A 23,502-nucleotide genomic window follows, 5' to 3' on the forward strand; every position below is an offset into this window, starting at 1 on the left:
TCAAATATGTCGACATCAGAAGTTTCTTGGAATACCCTAATTCTAAGCTTCACACAAAACTTACAAAGATATGTGAATACTGGAAACTCGGTTTTGCTTGTTGGGATAGGTTTTACCAAACTCACAATGTAAGTTGTGATCGGTTATACCATGTTTCCCAAACCAGCTTGTGACTGGTTACACCTTGCTTCCCAGAGGCAGCTTGTGATCGGTTACACCTTACTTGATGAGTTAGCTTGTGATCGGTTACACCTTGCTTCGCAAAGGTAGCTTGTGATCAGTTATAACTAACTTTCCAATTCATATTGTGACAGGTTATACCTTGGTTCCCAAAGTAACTTATGTCCGGTTAAAACTTCCATTATAATATAGCTTGTGATCGGTTATACCTTGATTTAAAATGTAGCTCATGACCGATTACAACTATCTATATTATATAGGCTAAGACCAGTTATACCTCAAGTCTCAAAAGAGTTAAGATATGTTCTACCAAAGTCATCTTCCATTGGTCATCCAAAAGATATTCAAAGAATAGCAAGACCAATCATGATTTCCCTTTCGATTATGAAAACAAGTACATACATCTACTTCCTTAAACTCATGTAAAGATACATGTTTTTATAGGATGAACTCACACATATATAATGCACTCATAATCAAATAAATAGATTATCTCGATGTCATATTTACGAAGTTCCAAAAGATAAGCGTTTATACTTCGTAATATGTTTTCCTTGACACTTTGATCATACTATTAAGACCAAGTCTCACCACTAGAGTATTATATACAATATATACAGCTTCACATGTTATGTTTTTGAAAAAGTGGGGGTACAACAACCACACCCAACAATTCGATTAACTAGCAATCTGTATGGACAAACTCCAATATACTTTCTAGAGAATCAACTAGACAGTCAGACTCAATCTAGATAAAAAGTATATCAAAGAGTTTATATTTCAATCTCTCGATTTGATCTTTACTCAAGCAAATAGAAATCTGCGAGTCTTTATCAAAGAGAGATAACTTGGATGGTACCAAAGACCAATGTCCAAGTATCAATCAATTTAAATCAACAACCAAAAGGTCGGATATTCTAATTGATTGAACAACTCAGAACTTGTGATATTTCAATTATATAAACAAATATAATGCGGAAAAGAAATAACACAGACACCAGAATTTTGTTAACGAGGAAACCACAAATGCAGAAAAACCCCGGGACGTAGTCCAGATTGAACACACACTGTATTAAGCCGCTACAGACACTAGCCTACTCCAAACTAACTTCGGTCTGGACTGTAGTTGAACCCCAATCAATCTCACACTGATCCAAGGTACAGTTGTGCTCCTACGCCTCTGATCCCAGCAGAATGCTACGTACTTGATTCCCTTAGCTGATCTCACCCACAACTAAGAGTTGCTACGACCCAAAGTCGAAGACTTTAATAAACAAATCTGTATCACACAGAAAAATCTACGGTAATAGATAAATTCGTCTCCCACGAATATACCTACGAGTTTTGTTCCGTCTTTTGATAAATCAAGATGAACAGGAACCAATTGATAACCCGGAATTATATTCCCGAAGAACAACCTAGTATTATCAATCACCTCACAATAATCGTAATCGACGCAGCGAAAAAAGATATAGCGGAATCACAAACGATGAGACGAAGTGTTTGTGATTACTTTTCTATCTTGCCTATCGGAGATATAGCGGAAGAAAACCCAAGGTTAAAGGAGAATCGACTCTAGCTTACAAAACTAGTATCACACGTAAGGTGTGGGGATTAGGTTTCCCAGTTGCTAGAGTTCTCCCTAATATAGTCTTTCAAATCAGGGTTTGCAATCAATGTTAGCTTGGTAACAAAGCATTCAATATTCACCATTAGATGAAAACCTGATTAGATTCAAGCTAATATTTCTCAACCATTGGATCGAAACCTTAGCTTGTTACACACAAATGAAATGTCCAATTTTGGGTTTATGTAACCGTTCCCAAACATTAACATTTGTTGGTTCAACAATAGTTAACCAAATGGTTAGCCATATGATCACTTTCATATCCACCATATTCTTCTTCACCATAACTAGTCCAAATGACTCAAATGAACTAGTTAGCGAAAGCTTACCAACACATATTTCGAGAAATAGATAGGAGAGTTAAACTCGACTCGAAATTTTAAATGTGCATAATGAAAGTCTATATACAAAAACAACTTTTGTCTTAAGAATAGGAAATAGAGTAAATAGACTTTTGAGTGACAGATAAGTTCAAGTCTCCACATACCTTTTAGTCGATGAAGTTCCACCAGTTCCTTGAATAGTCCTTCGTCTTGTATGATGATTTCCATGGAGTCTTGATCTCAACTACACTTTCTATCCTAGTCCGAGACGTTTAGCTATAATAGGCTAGAAATCAAGACTTATAGTTTTGATCACTAACATTGACAAACATGCTTGAGATAGCAACACATGCGAGTTCGACCCGAGCAATGCTCTAACAATCTCCCCCTTTGTTAATTTTAGTGACAAAACTATTAATACATATGGAATACAAAAAATAAATAAATTAACTTTTATAGCTCCTATTCCACATGCCTAATCTTCAACATTACGCGAAATCTTCGTCACTTCCAAGTACTCCAATGACCCCAAAGGTTGTAAGTTTAGCATCATCGTTGTTGAAAATCCGTAGCTATAACAACAAGAAAACAATAGTTCTCAATCATTGTTATACAGTGTCATAGTATCATTACACAGCGTCAAAGTCCAATTGTATCACAACTTCAATAACAATACTATGGTGATATGTATCACTCCCCCTTAGTCAATACTCCATCTCACATGGAAACCACTCCCCCTTACATAATGATCCGAAAACCATATGTATTTGTAGTGTGAACTACATATTAATTCTCCCCCTTTTTTTCAATAAAAATGGCAAAGGTACAAGAACGGGATCCTAATGAAATTTCCGAAAGAGACATTTCATGACCAAAAGAAAGAAACGCATATCATCTTATTTAGATGCAATCATAAAGCCGAAGCTAAATGCATTCATCAAGGAGTTTAAAGATACAAGATAACCCCTATAATATTCCACAGCCGCACTCCCCACAAAGATTTGGCAATTAAGCGCAAGTTCAAAAGAACTCTTCCCCATAAAATGTCATTCCCGAAAGAACAACAAGAGCGACCTTAATTTCGAAAGAAAAAAAGGATTTCTTTGGACATAACAAATCACATACAAGTATGAATTTGAATCCAAAATACTCAATTAAATTAACCACAAGAGAACCCATGATTAATTTAATTGAAAATGCTCAACATAAGTGAACTTATGGAGACTCAAAAATATACAATTAGATTAATCACAAGAGAAACCATAATTAATCTAATCGACATACACAACCAAACTAATCACAAAAGTAATCAATTTAATTGGTCATGCTCATCATAAGAAAACTTACGGAGAAACAACTAAATAACCAAACAAGATGATTAATTTAATTGAATATGCTCGACATAAAGTACCTTACGGAACAACAACAAAGCTAATCATAAAAATAATCAACTTGGTTGTTTAGTGCTCAACATAAGACACATCACGGAGCAACACAGTAATACATAAAATATGGATCAGGGAAGATCAATTACTGCGGAATACATAAGGATTCATTCTATTTTCCATCACCATTTGCACAATGACATACAATAGACATAATCCTTGAAACAAAAGATTTTAACCTATCTTCCATCAATAATTGACATAATAGGCTTAACTTTTGTATTTTTCAAAAGTATATTCATTCTTTTATCAACATATGAATATTGACTTACGAAAGACTTTACTTTTGACAAGATATGGGACAATCATAGTTCACGGACGCAAACACACATATCCCGTAACAATATTGCAATATATAAAACCATAAAGATTAATACTGCAAAAATCATCTTCCAAACAACTTTAGAATTTATACTAATAAATCTAAAAACATGAAGATGAAAACGTTGGACATAGCTATGTGTACTCACAATAATGGCTATTCCAAACTCTAGTTATTCTTCTAACAAAACAAGAAAAATAGAATTCTCATCCGAAGACTTACTAGTCGTTGTAGATCTTTCTCAGAGCCTCTACTGAGAATTCCTTCTCATTATTGAAAAACCCATTGATTATGGGATCGTTCAATTCCTCCAAATCTTCAGAATATCAGTTAACTCACTAAGTTCTCTTTTTAGTTCACGCAAGGTGTTCTTTGAAAGAGACAACATTTGTTCATAGTGAGCTATCTCTTCTAAAGACGAAACAATTTGAGATTTTAAATAGTTTCTTTTGTTGATGAAATCTTTCACCAAACCTCTGAAGTTATTATCAAGCTGATAGAAAGACAAGAGACGGTTAGAGGAAGAACTTTCTCCATACTTTGTAGTCTTCACTTTATTTACTCTTGAGGAAAAGATTCTTTTACACAGATAACACATTAATTGCTTTGCATCCCTGCTTGTGGTGCCTCTAGTTACAGGAGCCATGAAACTGTATCTTTTTAGAAAAGAAAGAAGTCTACAAAAGTATTAAATAGACTTGTGAAATGTCTAAACCCTAGAAGGATAAGTCTTCCATAGTTTAAAGATTCAATATCTATATTGTTAGGAGAATATTTCTTTAACAAAAATAAATACACTACTTGAGTCACAAAGACGCAAAACCCAATTTTCTCAAGTTAAAGATGAGGATGCGAACGTCTCTGGAATTAGACAGAGACGTTGTGAGCGAGATGCTCCCTTGTTTACCAAAGCTTGTTGTATAAACAGATTTCCTACCTCTTCTGATTCTGGAAGCATTGGTTTTATGAGACCCATGTTGATTATCCAGATTCATCCTTTACATGTTCTTTTGCAGTCTGGAAATTCTTTTGTTGTTCCTCTTGAACCTCCAACACGTGTTTTGAACATGATTCGCATTTCCAAAATACGAACAAATCAATCCTTTGTCTTGTTGAAGTGCCTTCTGTTTATCACAACCGTCAACCTTTATTTTTTATGAATAAAAACAACAGGGTTGGAAAAACCTGCAGTTTATTTTAGATCCTAAACCATTTGTGTTTCCAAAGGATTTCTGACCAAATAACATTGCTGAGATTTTGTCAGAACTTCCAAATAATCTCTGTAGATCATCCTTGAGAGTATTACTATCTTTTTACTTTAGAGCAGTGGCTCTGGTGAGTTTATCATTAAGACAGTCTATCTCAAGATCTTTCACCTGGATTAATGATTCTAGTTTCTTCGATGATGAAGCTTTTAATTAAAGATTTTCTTGAAGAACCTCTATATTCAAGAAATCAAAAATCTCTGTGTCAGACTCAATTTCTGAATCATACCTTGAGTATGTGGATGTTTCTGCTGCAAGAGTTGCGGGTTCATCACATCCATCAGACGCAATCAAAACGTTGACACTTAAAGATTTTTCTTTCACAGAATCATTAGCAGCAAAAGCTGACAGAAGATGTTTATCACATCTAATGCTTCTTTTTACAAAATCCTTGATCCTTTCTGTTATCAACGGTTTATCGAACCAATCTCCATTTAAAAACATTCATCAGCCTAAGACAAGTTAGAGGACTCACTTGTGTCGGAAACAGCATTGAATGCAAAGGTTTGAACAGAATTTTGATCAAGAACGCTACAGACACTAGCCTACTCCAAACTAACTTCGGTCTGGACTGTAGTTGAACCCCAATCAATCTCATACTGATCCAAGGTACAGTTATGCTCCTACGCCTCTGATCCCATCAGGATGCTACGTACTTGATTCCCTTAGATGATCTCACCCACAACAAAGAGTTGCTACGACCCAAAGTCGAAGACTTTAATAAACAAATCTGTATCACACAGAAAAATCTATGTAATAGATAAATCCGTCTCCCACGAATATACCTACGAGTTTTGTTCCGTCTTTTGATAAATCAAAGTGAACAGGAACCAATTGATAACCCGTACTTATATTCCCGAAGAACAACCTAGTATTATTAATCACCTCACAATATTCGTAATCGACGCAGAAAAAAAAGATATTGCGGAATCACAAACGATGAGATGAAGTGTTTGTGATTACTTTTCTATCTTTCCTATCGGAGATATAAATCTCAAGCCAATTGTTACAATTGTACTTAAAGTGATAGTAACAACAAGATCAGATCACACAACTACAAGAAAAGTAGTATCGGTCTGGTTTCACAATCCCAATGAAGTCTTTAAGTCGTTAACCTGGTTTAGAGAAGAAAACCCAAGGTTAAAGGAGAATCGACTCTAGCTTATAAAACTAGTATCACACATAAGGTGTGGGGATTAGGTTTCCCAGTTGCTAGAGTTCTCCCTTATATAGTCTTTCAAATCAGGGTTTGCAATCAATGTTAGCTTGGTAACAAAGCATTCAATATTCACCATTAGATGAAAACCTGATTAGATTCAAGCTATTATTTCTCAACCGTTGGATCGAAACCTTAGCTTGTTACACACAAATGAAATGTCCAATTTTGGGTTTATGTAACTGTTCCCAAACATTAACATTTGTTGGTTCAACAATAGTTAACAAAATGGTTAGCCATATGATCACTTTCATATCCACCATATTCTTCTTCACCATAACTAGCCCAAATGACTCAAATGAACTAGTTAGAGAGTTGTTAAATTGCTTAGATCTTATTTAACTACACAAGACACAATCGAAGCAAAAACGGTTTGAACTCGAATCGGTTCATGAACTTTATAGCCATGGTTTGCAAAAGAATTCCTTAGTTTATATAAACATGAGTTCAAGAACAACCGATTTTAGATATAACCTACTCAAGTTCACGGACTGGGTTCGCGAACTTAAGCTCACGGAAAGAGTTCACAAACTCCAGCAGAAATTCTCGGGTCGAGAACTTCCTGAGTTCGCGGACTTGGCTCACGCCACATTCCGTTTCTCTTGATCAACAAAGTTCGCAAACTTTGGTTCAAGGAATAAGTACTTATACATATATGTGTTTCCACAACAATGCTAATATCCTACCAATAGTTATGTAATCTAAATTCTCATTTCAACCATTGACACATTCTCAGAGGACGTTATATAGTCGTTATTCACAGACCATTTTTCGTCAAAGCAATTTCCAAAGTCATTGAAACATAACATGACATCCGTCACTAGGTAAAGATAAATTTGGCTAAAGCGAAAGCTTACCAATACATATTTCGAGAAATAGATAGGCGAGTTAAACTCAACTCGAAATTTTAAATGTGTATAATGAAAGTCTAGATATCAAAACGACTTTTGTCTCAAGAATACGAGATAGATTAAATATACTTTTGAGTGACAGATAAGTTCAAGTCTCCACATGCCTTTTAGTCGATGAATTTCCACCAGTTCCTTGAGTAGTCCTTCATCTTGTATGATGATTTCCATGGAGTCTTGAGCTCAACTACACTTTCTATCCTAGTACGAGACCTATAGCTATAATAGGTTAGAAATCAAGACTTATAGTTTTGATCACTAACATTGACAAACATGCTTGAGATACCAACGCATGCGAGTTCGACCGAGCAATGCTCTAACAATTTTCAATATAGCACAACTTGAAAGATACGTTAGGAATTGAAATAAGATCAAGTCAATATTACTAGCCTCAAGTGGAAGGATGGTGTCGTCGTTGTAGTCATTACTTATTTTCATTCTTCATGTCTTCGGAGTAATACTGGTATGTCTCAATATTCCTAGACTTTTTAGTCTAACCTAAGCAAAGTTGACTCTAATATTTAATCAAGCGACTCTAGATTAGTTTTGATACTAAAATATGACAAGAAAACTTGACATACCAATGCTTGGTGATTTCAACCGTTCTATGCTATAACAAATTCAGACTGAACTTCTTTTTTTCTATCTACGTTGCTTTCAACTTGTTTATATGGAAAACAAAATAACAATACTATCTAGTTTCTAACCAACGGTACTACTAGATGCTTCTTGATGCAAAGTTGTAACACAACTTGTGTATTCTTCCTTGATACTATATATATGAAGTTGGTTATATAGTGTATATACAGGGAAGAATACACAAGTTGTATTACGACTTTGCATCAATAAGCATCTAGTAGTACCGTCGGTTAGAAACTAGGTAGTATTGTTATTTAGTTTTCGATTATTGATTTGACTAAAAGCATGTTGAAGCTTGATAGATATAGTTTGCTTATTATGTGATCTTTCTCTTCTGATATAAGGTCACTCAAACTAGTTCAAGGATCAACGATTTCAGATCTTATTTTTGGTTCAAGACCCGAAGACAAGACTTTTGATCACCCATTGTTAATAGACTTCTGCGCGTGATCGATTATTAGTGGAATCAAGTGGTTTGAGCAAGTACTTTGAATACTAGAATATTTTCTTATTGGTATTTTGAACTTTGTGATACTTCGTGCACACTTGATTGGTTAGGATTCAAAAAAATCATTTATCTTGCATAGACCTTTTATAGCTTGTTGTATAGATTGATAATCTATCACTTGGTTTTTCTTTCAAAAATCGAAATTTGATAGATTGTGAACTAAGATTTGGTTATTTCGGCAATCTTGATCTTAGTTGATCTAACCGATACAGATGAATTCATATTATTTAAAGGGAACTCAATTTATCTATGATTAACTCGTTGATCTGGGAAATTGATAGATCGGTCACTGAAACATATTAGTCCATTACTGTTTCGGAATATGATCCAAAGGTGTTGAATGCTAGAAGTCTTCACAGTAGGTGAAGCGACTAAAGATAGTGAAGCCACATTTTTTTTTGTCTTTTTCAATGAAAATTGACCATCCAATAGGCACAGGCGAAGTTGTTCACGAGATAGGCGTTTAAGTAAAGTCGAAAAAAACGTGGGTGGTTTATTATGTGTATTTCGTATATCGGCATTTTCTTAATATTCCCATTAATTTCTGTAAAAAAACGAAGATAAAAAGGGAAGATTCTTGCAGTTTGGAATGTTATTTCTCCGATATACTAATACTAAACCAATATTTGCGCTTCCATCATTGTTTTTTGAGTTATCAGAAGTGGTCTTCTTAAAAGTTTACTAGTAATATTTATGCATATAAATAATACAAAAATAGTTAAAATAAAAAAACAAAGTCGATGATGCTTCCCATTCACTTGATTAATATATTTATTATGCATTAACACTAATTTAATTATCTGATTGTGTTTAGTGTGTTAAAAATACACCATCTCTTGGTATGTATATCTTTTTACATATGTATTTTCTTGTGCAATATGATTTGTTGAATTCATAAAAAAAAAAAATCTTTTATGAGTCTGGACTTTTCATTAAACATTTTTAAGAAATAAAGTTTCTAATTTTAAGCAATTCATATACAAATTATATAATAAGCTTGGGTGGGAAAATACTGATTATTAGGTCCATGTATGTGTAGATACTAATGTTTTAAGAAAAAATCTAATATAGACGTGACACAAAAAAAAAACTCAGTTTTTAAGTTCGCCTAGAGCCTCCAGGAACTATGAGATGACTCTTAACCTAAAAGATCCAACGTGGAGAACGTATGAATTTTTTTTTCTAAAGAACTCTCTAAAATCAGCCCATCTCACTCATCAACATCTTCATCATCTTACTCATCCACATCATCATCATCATGGATGAGATCTTGCACTGGTTGGATGGAGAGATACCTTAACCTAGGTACCCTAAATGGTATGGGTATCCTCTTCTTAGATACTTATTTCATTATTATACAATTATTAATAGTTTAATTTCAAACCAATAAATGATAAGATTATTTATCACGAAATGCACTGGATAATACACAATGAAAATAACTTTTTTATAATTATTTTTTCATGCATGCATACGCTGGCATACTTTGGTTTCGAGAACCATTTACCCAGTTTTACGAGGACACCGATCTCCAAATATCTTATGGTAGATATCTCTTGAATAACTCTTATGACTGGAATAACCAACCAAATTCAGAAATCAAACAATAGAATAATACAATTCTACGTATATTTGGTATGAGTTAAGAATTAAAATCTTAATTAATCAACATGACCAAGGATGTATTTAAGGAAATCAAATTTGATTTATATATATAAAAGATATTGCATTGAAGATTAGGTTTCTTAATACGTTTTACTTTGGTAGGTTATGTAAACCAAGTAAGATATGAACCAATTTTGTACAACGCATGCAAACTGTTGTTTTTTTCCTGGAACCCAAAATTCATGACTTAGCCTTCTGCTTGATGATTGGAGAAACTACAAATATTTATCGCCAAATGATAAGAGTTCACGGAAGAAAACATCGCAGGCACCACAAGATTGCATGTAATAATTTCATTTCGGTTTTTTTGTGAGGAGATAAACATGTGATATTTTAGTTGCCAAACATTCCTGCAATGCTTATATCTTTTCCAAAATTTATGATTTCATTTTCATGAAGAAGTTTGATTTCAAACATTACAAACCGAAGGAAGTGGAACATGAAGGAAATAAAGATTAACAATGGGAATTTCAATTTTTACTTTCGTGAGAAAACATAAATAATATACCGGTAAATTCGCTTTCTTTATTTTATTTTTGTAGGAATTGGATAATTAGCAATTAGAAATACTCAAGTACAAAATTCAATCACTTACTCATGTTTTACTGATATCTTTTCCTTCCTGAATAGTGTAGGTCTATTGTGGGATGAATTTCTCAGTCTATTGAAGGGAGATTCGGCGACATATATTAAGTTACATTCACAATTTCTTTCTTTTAAGTTGATGTAATTTCTAAGGCTTGACCTTGTTGTTTGTGGAGAAATTTTTACTTCTTAAATAGATAAAGTGTGCCCACAAGATTATATTGATACAGATGAAATGGGATTTTTATACCGCAGAGAAAAGGAAAAAAAAACTTAGTTATGTTAAAAATTATTTTTAATTTACTAAGATGCCCCAGCGGCTAAAATTAGGGTTTCTTCTATCTATATATAAATAGAAGCCTAAGAGCAGTTCCTATGGACTCAACAAATCAAAGATTTGTTCATTTTGATCCCACTATGGACTCAACATACACGAAAAATGGATGGGCAAACCAACAAATTTGTTGGTTTGTTGAGTGAGTTGGATGATCAACCGGGCGTTCAAAGGAAAGCCTCGCGGGCCTATAAAATCCGCGCGGGCAAAGGATATCCGCGTGAGTTTCTACCTGAAAAAGCGAGGGTCTAACAACCACACCCAATATTTCGTTCGGGAATCTGTATGGACTAACTCCAATATAATTCCAAGAGAATCAACTAGACAGTCAGACTCAGTCAAGGAAATATATCCAAGAGTTATATCTCAATTTCTCAACACAATCTGCAATCAAACAGATAGAAATCTGTGAGCCCGATTGATATGAGAAATAACTTGAACGGTATCAAAAATTTCAATCAACAACCAAAGGTCGGATTTAGCAATTGATTGAACTGCGCAGAACCTGTGATATTTTAATTATATAAACAAATATAATGCGGAAAAGAAGTAACAAGGACACCAGAAGTTTTGTTAACGAGGAAACCGCAAATGCAGAAAAACCACGGGACCTAGTCCATATTTAAACACCACATTGTATTAAGCCGCTACAGACTCTAGCCTACTACAAGTTAACTTTGGACTGGAATGTAGTTGAGCCCTAACCAATCTCACACTGATTAAGGTACAGTCGCGTTCCTTACGTCTCTGAATCCCAGCAGGTTTATACGCACTTGATTCCCTTAGCTGATCTCACCCACAACTAAGAATTGCTACGACCCAAAGTCGAAGACTTGATAAACAAATCTGTCTCCCACAGAAAAGTCTATTACGATAGATAAATCTGTCTCCCACAGAAATACCTATGAAGTTTGTTCCGTCTTTCGATAAATCAAGGTGAACAGGAACCAATTACTTATATTCCCGAAGAACAGCCTAGAAGTATCAATCACCTCACAATAACTTAACTATATGGTAGTAGAACAATTTACTGTGGAATCACAGAGAATTAGACGAAGAGCTTTGTGATTAGTTTTTATATCTTACCTATCGGAGATAAATATTGAGAAAATCTTAGAGAATATAGTGCTCAATACGATATAACAAGTAAGATCAGAACACGCAACTACAGAGAAAATAGTTGGGCTTGGCTTCAGAATTCAATGAAGTCTTTAAGTCGTTAGCCTATAATGGTTTTAGGAAAAACCTAGGTTAAAGGAGAATCGACTCTAGTCGTAACTAGTATCACACATGAGGTATGGGGATTAGGTTTCCTAGTTGCTAGAGTTCTCCCTTATATAGTCTTCAAATCAGGGACTGATAACTTTGTAACTAAGAAATCAATATTCACCGTTGGATAAAAACCTGATTTAAGATTCATGCTAAGTTTGCACAAAACCAAGAAAATATCTCTCTACCGTTAGATGGTCTTAGCATGTTACACACAAATTAAATATACCTTCATTTAGACATGGGTAACCGTACTTAAACGTGTATATTGAGTTGGCTCAACAATTGTTAATCGAAGTTAGCCATATGAACACTTTTGTGTTAACCATGTTCATCTTAACACTTCTAGATCAAATGATAATCAAATGAATCTAATTGTGTTACTCATAGAGTTTTTCAATTGTTTGTATTCTTATAGAAGTGTACAAGACACAATTGAAGCATAATCGGATTGATTCAAAAGAATCAGTTCACGAACATTTTAGCCACGATTTGCAAAGATTGCATTCAATATATAAATGTATTTGTTCATGAGTATGAAATCGTACTTAACCGATTTTAGAACTTAACCACATAAGTTTGCAAACGGGTATGCAAACTTAGGTTCCAGACTTGATCTTTTCGGATAGCTTGCAAACGGGCATTGATAGACACATTTTTGTGTCCAATTTGTTCTCAATACTATATATTGTTGGCACTCGATTTTGTACTAATTTTGTTATTTTATGTATTTGTAGGTATTTTTTGGAAATAAATATTTTAAGAAAATTCGGCTCGAAAAGTTGATTTTGGCACCCGGAGGGCACGTGTTATTCGGACTCCCAAGTTTGGATAAGGGGTAACCTAATTACTAAGGGGCACCCCCAGGTCACCCCAAGGCATCTGCTATTCGCACCCCAGTCCAGGATAAGGGGCACCTTCTTCAACAATTCAAATTCTCAAAATTGGCGGGAAAAATGTTCACACACAGGAGAATTTTCGATCAAAGAAATGAAGTAGTGGTAGGTCGATTCAATGGCTGAATTTTGGTAGAAAGATGTGATTTAGCCTAAGGAAGATAGTTTGGGTGTCGAATTTGATCGGAATTGGCTGGAAATATCGATTTGATTCTCGAGCTCAAAACAGAGCATCACGGAGTGAACACGACCTGTACACGGTGTTGTGTGTGTTTTGGTTGTGCATGGAAGTGTTTTGGAGGAGTTGGGTGACTTATGAGGCATGTATAAGGCTTACTAGAGCGTGCAGGATCGAAGTTTACGTGTGAAATTCTAAATCTGGTAAGAAAATATTCAAAAATAATGTTATTCACTGCCGAGTAAAGACGAATTATTTGGAGTTATGGCGAGGGATTTCAGCGTGTCTTTGAGTATAAATATGATCTTTGGGTCTACTAGAATGAGTGTCGAGAGTTTGGGGAGGTTTGGAGGCGAGCAGAGAGGCGCAGGAGGAGTTGCAGAGAAGTTACCTGCTGCTGCTGCTGCCATTAACACGCCTGAAGAACACGAAGAACGGACCTGCCAGAGCAGTCGTTCTTCAACAGTGACAGCGACAGCGGCTCGTGGGTCGTAGTGTGGGTCTTAAAAGCTACAACGACAGTTTGTCTTTTTATCGTTCTTCCTTTTGTAACGGTGAACAGCGCCTTTGCAACAGTTATTTCTGTTGCAATTTTTTTGTTCACTTGTTTTTCTCCCTGTAATCAACTTTTTGAGCTTAATACATGTATTTTGAGATTATGATTAATATGAGGAGCTAAACCCCAATACTGGGGTGATGGAGAAAGCCTTATTTCACACTTGGGTAATTATATTTAATTCTTCTCATGACTTTTGCACTAGTTTTAATTGAAATTATGATTTGAAAAAATTAGTTGTCATTTGATTTGATGCGGCATGCTTAGCTTAGATGATTTGATACCTCATGCTTAACATTTACATCTAATATTTGGAGAATTTATCTTGGCAAAAATAAGAGTCAATATATTTTTTATATTTACTGAGCTATAATAGTTAAAAGAATCATTATTTGAACCTTAAGAAATGAATTCGGTGGAATCCTAAACCCCAGTACCTCTTGCACCATTGTTAATATTTTTGTGTATATAATTTTTATAAATCTAAAAATCCTTCACCTTCACAAGTCCGAGAGTTTGAACCTCATTACTACAACCACGAAAAATTTATAATCAGGCATGCATAATGTCGTTCCAGACCACATTCAGGTGAAACAATTTGCAAACGGGTACGCAAACTTAGTTCCCGGACTTTGACATTTAAAACCGTTTGCATACCGGTATGCATACTTAGTTCCCGGACCTGAATTATTTTTACAACAGTTTACATATGGGTATGCATACTGTGTTATATCCAGACAATGATTAATTGTTCTAAACTCCAATTTCAATATTGAAACATTCTTAGAAGACGACAATAGCTGTCTCACACAAACTATTAGCTTATAAGCAATTTTCAAGTGATCGAATGATCAATAAGAAACATTCTGAGTCTACATCAAATCATTGTCTCACACATATCATGTAAGATGTTACAAGGCGATTTTCACATGATCATCTTTTAATTTTCGTCAACAATAATGATGAACGTAGTTAAATAAAAAAGCTTTCCAATACATATTTCGAGAAAGATATTAGAGAGTTAAACTTAGCTTGAAATATCAAATGTGTATGATGTAAAGTCTATATAACTATACGACTTAGTCTCAATAGGAGATAAAATGGAATAGACTTCTGAGGGATAGATAAGTTCAAGTGTGCACATACCTTTTGTTGATGAAGTTCCTCCAAGCTTACCTTAGTAGATCTTAGCCTTCAATCGATGAACGTCGTGAAGTATAAAGCTCAACTACACAGTCTATCATAATTTGATACATAGCTATAAGTAGACTAGAAATCATGACTTATAGTTTTTACAACTAAACTTGAAAAACAAGCTTGCACGACCGAGCAGTGCTCTAACAATCTCCACCCTTGTCAATTTTAGTGACAAAACTATCAATACATATGGATTACAAAATAAATAAACTTTGTAGCTTCTCGTCCAAATGCTTGATTTACTTGGTTCTTCAACATTCCTTGAATTCTTCGTCACTCCAAGTACTCTAGTGATTCTGAACGTGTTCAACTCAGCATCATAGTTGTTGAAGATCCGTAGCCATAACAATAAGAAAACAAATGTTCTCAATTATTATTATACAGTGTCATAGTATTATTACACAACATCAAAGTTAAATTGTATCACAACTTTGATAATAATGTTACGAAAATATGTATCACTCTCCCTTAGTCAATACTTCATCTCACAATGAAAACCACTCCCCCTTACATAATGATCCGTAAACCATATGTATGTTGTGTGAACTACAAAATAATTCTCCCCCTTTTTGTCAATATAAATTGGCAATGGTACGAAAATTAGCGGGATCATAATGAAATTTCAAAGAAATTATTCATGACTAAAAAAGAACATATCAACTTGGTTTAAACGATTTCACATAGTCAAAACTTAGTGTATACGTCGAGGAGTTTATAAATATACAAGAAAACTCCTAGAATATTCCACAGCCGCACTCCCCACAAAGATTTGGCAATTAAACACAAGTTCAATTAAGAACTCTCCCCATAAAATGTCATTCCCGAAAGAACAACAAAAGCGACCTTACTTTTACAAGAAAAGAAGGATTTCTTTGGACATTAAAAAATTACATGAAATATTAATTTGTATCCAGTAAACTCGAATACATTTACCACAATAGAACCTTAATGATTAATTTAATAGGAAACGCTCAACATAAGAAAACTTACAGAGCCATACAGTACTTTCACATAGAAGTTGATCAGGGAAAGATCAATACTGCGGAATATACAAAAGTTAATTCAATCTTTTATCAATATTTGCATAATGACATAATAGACTTAACTTTTGACATATATGGGATAATCATAGTTCACAACCGTAAACACACATATCCCATAACATTTTTTGCAATATATAAAACCAATAAAGATTAATACTGCAAAATCAATCTTTGCCCTTAGAAGGTAGAATCAGTCTTTTTCGCACGGATTTACACCAAGAATGGCTACCAAAGGCATACAAAAATATTTTCTTAACAAAGAAGAAAATACAAAGTTAATAACGACCATGCACCGAAGTTCACAAAAGAGGATTTGAACGTTCAAGAAACCCAGAGTAACGCGTACTACTTCCCATTCTTGAACTTTCTTCTTTGTGATTCACCAACAACATTCTTAACAAAGCTACAAATTAGCTTAGAAGATAAGTACTCCAATAATCCAAGTTCCCAAGTCCATGACAAGGGGAACAAGTGCAACGAAACGGAGCAAAACACTCAAAAACAAGACACGAGACAAATACCAATCTTAATTCATCCAAATTCAGGAATCCTCATCACTTTTCTGAAGATAATTCAAATAGGAAGAGAATGCAAAAAGAATGAGGTCATTCCGAATTCGGACGAAGAAGTTATGGCCAAAACAAGTTTACCGAATATCGACTTCTACGGACCAGTTTGCAAACGGTTATGCAAACGGGAGTAATTGAATTTTCAGTTTGCAAACTGGTATACAAACGAATTTCCATGGATTTTATTACAAAATTTCAGTTTGCAAACTGGTATGCATTCCTTAAGTGTACCAAGAAGGCCAAACATCTCGAACAACTATTTTCAAACCGGAACATTTAAGAACCTTAAACACAAATCAAGTTAGTATACATGAACGAAAATACAAGGTACATGAATCATTATAAGTACTTTAAGCAAATAATAAAAACATAAATCTTTCTCAAGACTAGAGACATACCTTTTTAGAAGAATCCAATCGAATTCTACAATCTTATCAAAAATTCAAAATCATATCCAACATAATGTGTGTTCCCCAGTTCTTATGTTTCCCTCACCGTATACATAACATGGCATTTCTTGGTGAGGATGCACTTTCAATACAATCAAGTTGTGTTTTGGTGAACAATGTCTTTCTCACCACAGGTGTCAGGAACCGACTTTTCCGCAACCATGGATTTGTCACAATCTATAGTTTTTGGTTTATTACGTTTCTTCTTCTACTGATTCTTGTGTTCCACTTTTGAGTTATCATGAAAGAGATAACTTTTAGAACCTTTCATATCTAATGTCATTTTTCCCAAGAAATTTGTAACTTCCAACATCATGGATTTTGCCTTCTCCATAGTCATGGAATTTTCTGGGAGATCATTTCTTTTGACACTCAGTGCATCATTGGCTTTCTTTGGTACCCACAACTGCGTGCATTTAGGAACAACCAGAACCTTCTTCCAATTACTCTCTTCTAGATTTTTCGAAAGATAATTGGATTGACTATTCTTTTGCAAGTTAGGTTTTCTCCAATTGGGAGCATCGGATCTTATCTTCATCTTTACGAAGTTATCCTTTTGATAACTATTATGATTGTGAAAAGGATTCGTATGACGTTTATAGGAAAATCTAAGGGTGCACAGGAACCGAGCCAGACCGACGAACCGTACCTGGTTTTGTACCGAACCGAGGAACGGGGTACAGGTACCGGTCCTAAAAATAGGAACCGAGGCTAGGGAGGTACAGGTACACAGTCCTGACCTAGTCCCATGCCGAACCGTACCGTCTGTACCGATTAGTTGTAGCCGTCATATTTAGGGGATGATAGATCAATAATAACCGTTGGATTAAGTTGTGGTATGTAAGCAAACATTATAGGGCTAGGGTTTCTATTCTCAATTTCGTTTCTTTGTTTCTTTCCGTCTCTGAGAAGGAGAAGAAATGTAGAACTCTATTGGATTACTCCTTTGTCTCGTTGATTGATATTGGTTTATGTCTCAGTTCTTACTAAGAGGTAATCAGATGTTTCAGATTTTGATTTTTTTTCTTCAATTTAGGTTAACGTTTCTTATAATCTGCATCTTCTTATCTGTGTACCTCTCTTTCATTATAATCATGTTTTAGTTGATGATTCGTGAATAATCAAGACAAAGCTTCGATGTGTAATCATTACTTTTGTGAAGTTTTGAATCTTTTGATCTTGAAAGCTATGTCTGATTATTTTAGGGTTTAACTTTCACAGTGTAAGACAAAGGGAAAAGAAAGGAACTGAACTGGATTAAGTATCAATCAGATTATCTAAAGGAGTGGAGAAAGATAAGGAAAAGGTTAGAGATTTGTTGTTGTTTTGGATTATGTTGTTCCTAATTCACTGTCTAGTGTCTAGTGCTAATCTTTGAATGGTAATGGTGATGTTTAGTAATTTGAGTACTTCTTTTTCTTTTTGTTAATGAAATTAGGGTGTTAGTAATTGTTCTGATTTCTAATTTACATGATTGCTAGAAGTAGGTAGATAATTAGTTAGTTACTCAATCTTTTGGTGTTGTAAAAGTGCATTTACTTGCAGTAATGCTCAAATTTTGTGGTTTTGTAACTTTTGTTTATAAAGTTAATATGGGTTAGGTGTTCCTACTAGTTACAATTAGCAATCTGGGATTACGATTTGGTTCATTATACTGCTGTTAGACTTTATTGATGATGATATAAGTACCAAGTAGTTAACTGCAATTACATGTTAGAGCAGGACAAGAATGACAAGTAGTTAGTTCTTATGTTTCATGAATCTTCTTATGTTTCATCACCTCCCTGTTTGTCTAAATAAAATGGATTTTATTGAAATGAAGAATCAATAGGTACTGAGAAGTTAATGTGAATAGGTTTTTTGTTGCTTAAAGTTTTAGGAGTAGATAATATTGATTTGTTTATCTGACTTGATCAAGTGTATTGTTGCAGATAATCTTGATTAGTTGCTGAAATTTGTTATTGGACTAGAGACAGGCTAAGGAAGCCAATACAACTTGATCTTCTATCTGATTACATACCAGATGATGATGTTGAACTTGAAGAAGGTAACATATAATTATACAAACATATATTGATAAACATATTACATTATTACTTGTGTTTGGCAGTAATAGATATAGACTAATAGTTACCAACTGCTATTATTTGTTTTTGCAGCGTTACTTGGTCCTATCAACAATAATGCCACCACCACAAGTGCTGCTGACATGGATTAGAAGATCAAGATTCAAGACTTTGTATTTGTCATTGCCACCACTGTCCAGTCATTGCTACTGCAACACTAGCTTCACTGCTAGTTGTTCTTTTTTCAGATTTTCTCATTTTCAAGACTTAGTGTGTGTATTTGTATGCTACTGCCTACTGCTACTTGTTCTTTTTTCGTATTTTCAAGACTTTATTGTGTGTGTTTGGCCCTTTGGTTTGCTAGTATTATTGTTACTTATTAGTTGTTGCTTTGTTCTTTGATTGAGATATTACTTAATATATTGAAAAACAGGTAAAATAGGTACTTAGATTTTCTGGGAAAATGACAGAAATATATGTCTGGAAAAGTACCGACTGGTACCGGAACCGTACCTGGTACCGTACGTGTACTGAATGGTACCGGAACCGAGGTACAAGGTACATGTACCGGTCCAAAATTTTGGAACCGAGGCTAGGGAGGTACAGGTACTCAGTCTCGCCAAGAACCGAGCCGAACCGTACCGTGTGCACCCTTAGGAAAATCTAGATTTATTACAGCATTGATTATTTTGCCTAAAGGGGATTATCCTTAACATATGATCTTGGTTTCATAAATTCTTGTGATTCCCAAACAAGAACATCATGAAGTTTCTAATTCCTTATACGAAAATGACATCTCCTTTTCAGGTGACCTTTGTTTCACAATAATGACAAATATAAGGAATGTTCTTACCCGGATTCGTATGTGCTGGCTTTGGAGGTTGATAAAATTTGCTCTTTCAAACCTTAACTGCCAGTGAAGGTATTTAACTTTTGCCATCAGTGGAAACCTTTTGTTGAGAAGAATCACTAGCCTTGACAAATTTTACCTCTTTGCTAATACATGGAGCATCTATTCCCTTATAGCCCAAACCTTGTGTATTACGATGATTTTTACTTGCTCCTAGCATAGTGGTTAATTTTTTCGAACTAGTATTGAACTTTTCCAAGTCCTCCTCCAACATCTTGATTTTATCAAGAGCATGAGCTAAATCAGCCTCAAGGCGTTTTTCTCGAGAGAGAAAGACACTTTCTCTGTCATTGAAACAATTTTGTTGAGAGTCACACCTTGCTTCAGATTCTGCAAGTTTTTTTCAACATAAAGAGATTTCGACGAAGATTTTCACATTCAGAATTCTTTGAACGTACATCTTCTTCACGATCTTTAATAAGGGATTGTAAGAGATTATATCCAAAATCGTAACCTTTAAAGAGTTTTCTCATTTTCTTGTTTTCTAGACAGAGAGGGGTCAGAAACTCAGCCAAGTAAGATGTTTACTTATTTTTCTTCGTGAGATGGTCAAAAGGCTTGATGTATTGCGAGACTTCCTCATCAACAACATATCCCTCCTCTGAATCACTTTCATCCGAAATATCATCCAACTGTTCATCTAGGCGTGTTTCCCAATTATACACAGTTTCAGACAATGAAGAATATGTGAGATATTTCTCAGGAGAAACAAAGCTTTGAACCAACTCAGAACGTTTCTGTACTGGTGATGCGTTGTTTGAGATAGTACATCTTTCCATAGAGTCAGATTGCTATAAACACAGACTTATAAGGTCTTATCTACTCCCAGTTAAGTCATATCTCTTTACTGTTGTCATGCCACCAAGGTTTCGTATTTCTTGCATGTGGGTTGATAGTTCTAATTTTGATGAGTCATAGTTGAGTAACTGGTCATTGCAACTGCCCTATGTGGATGTTAATATCGTTGCACCAAAGTAAATATTGTCCTCTCTCATTAAACACATATATCTCATTGTCGTTATCATTATACTTTTCCACACATACTCAAGTGGTCTGTGACTCAAATATAAACTGTATTGAACGAGAGTTTGCGTACTTTTTTTATCAGTGAAAGTGGGTACTTGATACAGTGGGTTGCAACAGATTCAATTTGGAGTTTAGGTATTGTTGTTCCCTCCTTTTTTTCTCCTGCCGCATCTCTACTATCTTTCTGATCTCTTTCTTTCATTAACTGTTTAATCTCTTTTAGATTTAGTGATTAATGATTAATGATACTTTTGATTATTCACTGTTTTTCTTATTTTGCAGGTACGATTTCTTACTTTGAGTTTTTTTTTTTCTTTTTTTCCAAGAGTTTGATAACAATCAAAACGTGTGTTTCGTTCAATTATTAACATACTGGTAATCCAACAACAAAAACCCCTAATTTTACTTTTAGATCAAACTATGATTTAAGACAATCCATCCTCCCATCCCAGGGAAGGAACTATATCTAATACTCCTGCAGATGGCATTAAAAATCACAGTGATCATCTCTTGGCACTCAAATGAACCCACAATCCATTTTTACACCAATCAATAGAATTAGAGTAAAAAAAGAGTAATTTTAAATTGATCTCCAACAAGGTTTTAAAAAGCGAAAGCGTGGGGCGAAGCGCTTTCATATCAAAGCGTAAAGCGTTGCAAAAGCGTAAAGCGAAAGCGAGCTTTATAAAATATATAATAATATATATAAATAAGAAGTCTCCAACCTAATAAAAGAAAATTACGAACTTCAGACATAATACATAATTAAACTAACTAAGCATACTGATACACCTATTCTACTCAAGAGCTATCAAAGTATATTAGCCACGAATTTTTGCATCATTCATATCATCATGTAGGCAGTCATTGTCATCATGATCATCATTTCCAACTTTTGCATCATAGAAGAAGAGGCAGAAGAAGAAACATTTCTAAAAGAGGGAATAAAAAAAATTAGGTTTATAAGTATTAGCAAACGTGTAACAGGCCCAATTGAGCCTCAAAGCCCAACTTTTCATCTTCTAATATATACCAAATCACAGAGCGGTGCTCTAGAAGCGCCTATGACCTAAAGCGCAAAAAAGCACCCAAAAGCGCACCCCAGAAGCGCCTTTTTAAACCATGATCTCCAATATTTCTTATGTTTAAGGTTGTCTGTATTAGAGGAGTAATGGATTACGAAATATATGCTATTGTTTTTCATTGCAGCGAGAATTGCTGATTCCAGTTTACTTTTGAGGAGGCTTTAAAACTAAGTTAGGTTGCTGTTTTTCATTACAGTATTAACCGTAACACATAATCAGATTTAGTTTATAAGAATAAGTAAGTATATGGTTTTTAGGTGGAGTGTTGATCCTCAACACCATTGACTCTATCACAACTACAATCTACACAATAACAGTAGCAATACTGATACTTTTTTATTTTTTGTTTTGTGTTTCTTTTCAGTCAAGACATGATCGAGGCCTTGCAGCGCACAATTGAGGGGGAACATAAAGCCCAAGGGTTAATTTTGGTTTCACATATGCTTTTTTGTTTACTACTCCGGTACAAATAGTGAATTTTTTTCTATATTGACTAGGTATGTATTAATTAATAAGTACACTGGTTATTATTTTTGTTGAATGCTATTGGAAATGGCTTTATATTTCTATCAACTCCTATCACCATCTTTTCAAACACTGTCCAACAAAGATAAAAAAAAGAAAGAAAATAAAAACAAACACCAAATCAATATCCGAAGCGAGGGGCGAGGAGAAGCCGAGCTATACCAAATCGAAAATCCTCGGCATGCATCGGGAATAGGTGAGAGGAATCCAAACCACACCAAATTAAAAATCCTAAACATGCATCGAACCAGACAAGATTAATAATCCTAAGTATGCATCGGGACGAGGCGAAGCCGATCCACACAAAATCAAAAATTCTATGCGACGGGGCGAGGTGAAGCCAAGCCATATCAAATCAAAAACTCCTTAGCATGCATTGGGGCGAGGCGAAGCCGAGCCACACCAAATCAAAACTCCTAAATAATGGGGCGGTGGAAACCCTGCGACAACAAGTAAAAAATGCGAGCCGGGGCGAGACGAAGCCACATCACACCAAACCAAAAATATGGTTAAAAGAAAATAAAATGTGTATGGTTTTCGGGTCCCCCGGTGCGTAGCACGGGCACAAAATCTAGTTGGATTGGTAACACCAGTGGAATTTGGAAATTCCCCGTAGCTGCCATGCAAATTTCAATTTGAAAATTCCCCGTAGCTGTCATGCAAATTTCACTTAGTAAGTTCATTGACACGAAAACCTACAAAAGAAAAAAAAAAAA

General features: G+C 34.7%; 1 protein-coding gene across 1 annotated transcript in view; it reads right to left on the minus strand.

The window, feature by feature from the left end:
* Positions 1 to 22,731: 22,731 nt before the first annotated feature.
* The window catches only part of LOC113284223, a 5,388-nt gene continuing 4,617 nt past the window's right edge, over positions 22,732 to 23,502 (minus strand). Inside the window, exon 5 of the mRNA XM_026533636.1 lies at positions 22,732 to 23,438. The gene's annotated coding sequence lies outside the window, so the exon portion shown is untranslated. The remainder of the gene's footprint in view (positions 23,439 to 23,502) is intronic.

This window comes from Papaver somniferum, chromosome 5 (genome assembly GCF_003573695.1).
Source record: "Papaver somniferum cultivar HN1 chromosome 5, ASM357369v1, whole genome shotgun sequence".
Classification (NCBI taxonomy): domain Eukaryota; kingdom Viridiplantae; phylum Streptophyta; class Magnoliopsida; order Ranunculales; family Papaveraceae; genus Papaver; species Papaver somniferum.